Source organism: Rhipicephalus sanguineus, chromosome 5 (assembly GCF_013339695.2).
Source record: "Rhipicephalus sanguineus isolate Rsan-2018 chromosome 5, BIME_Rsan_1.4, whole genome shotgun sequence".
NCBI lineage: Eukaryota > Metazoa > Arthropoda > Arachnida > Ixodida > Ixodidae > Rhipicephalus > Rhipicephalus sanguineus.
This window is the reverse complement of record NC_051180.1, coordinates 54,276,815-54,282,814: the sequence shown is the minus strand read 5'-3', so window position 1 is coordinate 54,282,814 and position 6,000 is coordinate 54,276,815. Positions and strand designations below refer to the sequence as shown.

At 44.6% G+C, this 6,000-nt stretch overlaps 1 protein-coding gene across 1 annotated transcript in view; it reads left to right on the top strand.

The window, feature by feature from the left end:
• Positions 1-5,284: 5,284 nt before the first annotated feature.
• LOC119393636 (RYamide neuropeptides-like) overlaps positions 5,285-6,000 on the top strand; it is a 54,717-nt gene continuing 54,001 nt past the window's right edge. The window contains exon 1 of the mRNA XM_037660744.2: positions 5,285-5,459. The gene's annotated coding sequence lies outside the window, so the exon portion shown is untranslated. The remainder of the gene's footprint in view (positions 5,460-6,000) is intronic.

The window sequence follows — 6,000 nt, the reverse complement described above, 5'->3', positions numbered from 1 at the left end:
GGCTGTCCGCGTCCTCGGAATCTTCGGCTATGGGGTTGCGATCTCTTGCGAAATTGGGGACGTCGTTCCCGTCTTTCTTTCAGGTTCTCGGTTCAGCTGGTGTCTTGAATTTTCTCTTTCGGCGGCCGGTCATTGGGAGCGATGGTTTCGATCACTACTCGGATAGTAGAGACTGATGCATTTCTGTGGTGGTGTTGATTGGAAAAAGGGGGGGGGGTGCTGGATTTATCAGCTTGCGTCGTGTTTTTGAAAGTGAACTGCTTTCTGAACAAAAAACTTTCCGTAGCTGTTCTTGGTGAGTTTCTTGAATATACCATCTGTTTCTCTTTTGTTTTTTCACGTTGTTCGCTGCAGTATGTTCCGGCTCTTTGCATTAATGTCTAAGACTAATATATTCCGCATTTTGGGGGGGGGGGGGTCTGAAGAAAACCGAAGATATCGACTTGTGTAGGTGTTTTTGCAGCGTTTTATTTTCAGGCTACGGGAACATCCAAACACGGCCGAGAGTCTTATGTTTCAAGGGCGAATTGAATTCTCGTTCGATGAAATTTATTTGAGAGAGAAAAATTATGACGTAGGATCTCTTGACGATCGAAAAACAGTCGTTCAGACGTATCTGAGAAATATTTTTGGTTGCGGCTGGAGTGAAATGAGAGCTCGTCCCTCGATGTGTTCCATTCTTATATTTGTCGTGGCATGCTCTATTGTAGTAATCAAAGGGGCAAGAAAATAAAAAAGGGGCCAGACTGACAACCCGTGAAAGCATATTTTTTCTTGGAAAGCTGCGCCCCGCCACGGTGGTCTAGTGATAAGTTATGGCGCTCGACTGCTGACCCGAAGGTCGCGGGATCGAATCCCGGTCGCGGCGGCTGCATTTTCGATGGAGGCGAAAATATGATTGAGGCCCGTGTACTCAGATTTAGGTGCACGTTAAAGAACCCGAGGGGTTCAAAATTTCAAGAGCCCTCCACTACGGCGTCCCTCATAATCATATCGTGGTTTTGGGACGTTAAACCCCAGATATTATTATTGGAAAGCTGCTTCCCTGGAAATTGGGAACGCAAAGCCATAGAGCATGCGGTTTGCGTTTTTTTTTTCAATTTAGGAGTAGATGAGTGAATACAACACATTTCTAGAGCCAGTCACGAAAAGTCGACCGCAGGACACCTCTGGATATGAACTTTGGACTCCCGGTGAGAAGGACAGCGGGGCAGTTACGGGGGGGGGGGGGGTTGGTCGGCCTCAGGGGGGGGGGTTACAACACCCGAAACCCCCCCCCCCCCCCCCGTCGGTGCGCCACTGTGATATACATCACCGGCTCACTCCAGCAAGCGCAACTCGTCCTCTTTATCTTCGTTTGCAAGGTAAGCGCCTCATTACAATATCTCCTTCTAATCGTACACTGAAGTGTCCCATATAGAAGTTTACTCCTTCAACCAAACTAACAAAACCAAGAAAGCATATCCATCCACTTATATCGATACCGGTTTTGACAATATATCGGTAATAACAATGAAAAGCTGCTGCACTGTCAACTCTCGCAAGTTTTCTATGGTGAAATAACCCACTTACAATGCCCACATGCCCAATTTTCGGCTATAACAGTGAATTCTGGCTGCTGGGTGTCTGTGATTGAACGGGAGGTCCCATGGAAAGAAAGAATAAAACCAGAAATTCGAGCCGCTGCAGCCCCGCCTGCCGGTGCTTATCTGTAAATGTATAACCGCGCGCGTGCCCGTGCCAGTACTCCTTCAAATTTTTATATGCTTCACAGCATGACACTCTAAAATTGCAGCAACTTTTAGAATTCACTACGGCCGCAACGGATCGACTCACGAAAGCGCTGGTTTCAGCCTGCGAGATCATCGACGCGACAGCGGCAGTGGCTTTAATTATTGCGATTTTATTTTGGAGCTGCAATTTGAGCAAATCAGTAATGCCTGAGTTGGAGGAGTTTTAGCGTCCGAAATCTCAGATCTTCTTATACATTGACACTATGGGGCTAGTGGCGGTGTCGCGAAGGCGCCCAAATGTTATAGCATGTCAGAAAAATTGGCACTTGACAGCATTGTTTTGTGTCGTCCTTGTTACCTTAGAAGAATAAACTGTTGTGCTGGTTGTTAATATATGGTCATTCAAAAGAACGCGATACGTCTAAGGTTCGCTTGTTAGTATGCGCTTGTCCTATCAATTTCTTCGTCTTGTCCCACGCCGTCGTCGTCGTCGTCGTCGTCGTTGTTGTTGTTGTTGTTGTTGTTGTTGTTTTCTCTCCGAGCATGGCTCACACCCAATACAGGGGATTGGCCGAGTGGGGGTGAATTTTTCCAATATTTTCTTTAGTGTGGCATTCGTAGAAGCAATAATTAACTAATATATTGCATTGATGTACTAATTATTGGTAATGAAATATTTAAAGCATGCAGAATTTAGCTAGATATTCTTTTAGACTGTCTGATGAATTCCTCAATGGCTAAGAAAACGTCCCTGTGGCTGTATCCCAGAGTGGTGGCCCCAAAAGAGAGAATAACCGGCTCTGATACTTCCAGGCCCAGTTTTCGAAGAGGTGGTACTATGATTCTTTTCCTCAATGCCGTGAACTGGTGGCAGGATAGAAAGAAATTACCAATAGTCTCCTCCTGATTGCAGAAGAGGCACAGCGGGGAAGTCGCTAAACATGCTCTATGTAAGTTAAAAATTGAGGGAGGTAACGCGGCAACGAAATTTCGTTATGGCGACTTTCATTATTCTTGACGTGGATAAATCGGTGCGCCAGGAAAATAAGAGTCGCCTATACTCTGGAGAAGCTGTCAGTACTGGGGCTGAGAAACGTTTTCTGAATGTTAGTGAGCGAGATCTTGCCATCGTGATGTGAGCTGTTAGCGGGAAAACACGAATAACCGGCGCCAAAAGCGACGCCTTTGCTAAAGAATCAGCCATTTCATTTAACAACAAACCTTTGTGTCCTGGTACCCAGTATAAATGAATATATTGAAGATGAGCGGGAACTAGTACCTTAAAGAGCTTTAGTACCATGTTATTTAGCGCTTTTTCGATCATCGCCTTTACTACCGGTGTGCGTTGGCATATCTCATCCAATATTACAGTTTTCTCCCAACAGTCTGTCATCCCTCTATATTGCTTTCTTTCCTACAACCCGTTTACATCACTTATCGGTTATAAGAATGAAATTTTCGTGGCCTTTGAATATCATAAGTGGGGTCGACTGTATCTCATTAGTTACACCAAACAGCAAAATACACACTCTAAAGAATTCGGCGCAAAAATCGCATCAGACTAGCAGTCTCGTAAAATACGTTTATGTTGTGTTTGTACAACGCTCGATGACGACACAAGTAAAGCTCGATTTATCCTTTGCTGCCTTAAGATACAGGGCAATAAATACCTTTGCTTAAATAGTTTGTTTTACTTCGTGCTATTTTTCTCTCTCTCAATCTCTCTCTTTATATGTATCTTTTGAAATAAACTTGTGCAGCATAGCAAGGCAGGAAACAGAATTAAGCGAAAAGAAAATGGAGGCTGACAAGGTATTTCGTTAGCGAGAGGCATAGACACGCGGTTGTGTTTGTGTGTGCGTGCATGCATGCGTGTGTTTCTACGCAGCAGACCGAGATTTTTCGTACGGGCGCTCGAGTACGCCCACGTGCGTGCCTGCGCGTTTGTTTATGCCGCAATACAGGGCTGCTTCACAGACAGAGCACGCTTTACAGGAGTCACCTAAACGCCGAAATCTTGTTTGGGAGTTCCGGTTGTTGACACCAAACAGAGTTAGGCATTTCCCCATTGAGCTAGCACAAGATTCAAGCACGCAGACAGAACTTTTTTGTTTAACGTTAAACTTGTTTTTTTTTCTCTCTCTCTTAGTAGTAAACAGTTACCCACGACATACTGTCTCCACAACGTGCTCGCAATTTTCAGTCCTTGAATTCGTTCGGTAATCAAGCGAAGCGTCAGGCAACTAATTTATTTTATTGTTTCTCATGAGCAATTTATTTTGCTCGATGTCTAAAGATAAGAGCAGGGTAGTGGTCTAAGACTGAGCGTATTCCGTTGCCAAAATGTACATTGTTAACCGAAATTGCGTACAAAAACAGGCATTTCTTTCTTTTCCAAAACAAGCGTTATTAGCGTCATATTTTAGACAGCACACTAATTTCAGCGTCCTAATCCACCAACGCCTTCTTCAGCCACGCGAAAGTATGCTGCAGAGGCTACTGCAAAATTGAAATCAAAAGCATAGGACGTATATGCAGCCAAATTTATACGTAGCCCATATAATTATAAAACAATTAAAAATATAAATCTTTGCCTCAGAGAACAGCAATACGATTACGTATTTTTAAAGAGTATCTGTACATTCTTATTATAAAAAATCTAAAGCTTTTCAGCAAATACGCAATATTTTATTTATGACAATAGCGTTAACCTCACGACCCTTTCTTCTTTCGATTTCTGATTACACTATCAGTTTAATTACGCAGCAAGTTTAGGTGCAAAGACACAATACAGTATGGAACCTAATTGGCGTGTTATCAACGGCAAGAGAATAGATAATTAAACTCCCTTCCCATTTGCATACTACAGAAAAATTATCAAAATTAACCGAAGGCAAAATACTACAGAAAGCAGGTCTTTTTTTTTCCACAGCGCGCTAATTATTTGCACTGAGTTTTCTGAGGGGCGTATTCATCATAAAACTCGGGTATCATTATTCATACCATAAACTCTGAACCAATCCATATTCTTTTTTCCTGTTTTGACACTTCTAACTGACATGTGAAACAGCTAGCCGCAATAAAACTTTCTCTTACTACTAGTCATTTTTTTAACCGCTAGTGCCGAGCTGGTCAAAGCTTACCCACGAGTTTTGCATCGAGAAAGAACTTGGTCGTCCTTTACTTGAACGTATCGTACGTATATCCAAGTGATGCGGAAAAGATTAAAAAAAGGAACGCACGTTGGGTAAACAAATAGAGTGACGCAGCGTGGTTCGCGCGCAAGCATCTCGCGACGGCAAACTTTAGCGTGCACCGGAAAAGCGAAAAAAACGAGAAAACGCACCCAATAAGAGGAGTCAAAGGCGCGCCGACACGACCGCGAGCGCTTCGGCGATTGGACGACGCCCCCGCGCTCGAGCACCAATGAGCGCGACAGGTAGGGGTCACGTGTCACGGTGACGTCACTCGCGCAGAGGCGTGCAGTCGACCCATGTAGGGATATAAAAACGAGTTCCGAGAGCCCGGTGCAAACAAAACTTGGACCTCGCGCGGTGCGAGCAGTGCCAAGCAGCGGGGCAGCAGGAGACAAGGTCCGTCATACAAGGGAGGAAAGAAGTGCAGCGCCATCTCTCGCCTAGCGACAGAGCTCCGGAGTTTTTTATTCCGACTCGGGCCGCCGACACCGGGACCCATTCGACCCACCGACGCAGTCTTCTAGAAGCCGTGAGTGAGAAGTTTCGAAAGACTGTTCGTTATAACAATCCTTGAAAGGCATTCAAAACGTGGATCTCTTCTCGTCTGTTTTTTCCTTCTTTTCTTCTTGAAATACTTCCCTTGGGCATAACGGTAATGAGAAACAGCAGACAATCCACCCAAGGGAAGTATAGGGGACGTAATCTCGTAGTAATTATAATATAAACGTGAAGAAACTAAAGTGGGCGAAAAGAACTTGTCGCCGGCAGGGACCGAAGCTCCAAACTTCGAATAACGCGTCCGATCCTCTACCAATTACAAAAAAAACGAGCCCTTAAACCTCCCTTCTTTCGTTCACTCCTTCAGGCATGAAGTTAACGTCATCCGAAGATCAACCCAACGCGGTGGTCTAGCGGTTATGGTGCTTGACTGCTGACCCGAAGGTCGTGGGATCGAATCCTCGCCGCAGCAGCATTTTGATGGAGGCAAGATGCTAGACACTCGCGTATTTAGATTTAGGTGAATTAAAAAAAAAATACCCAGCTGGTCGAAATTTTCGGAGCCCTCCACT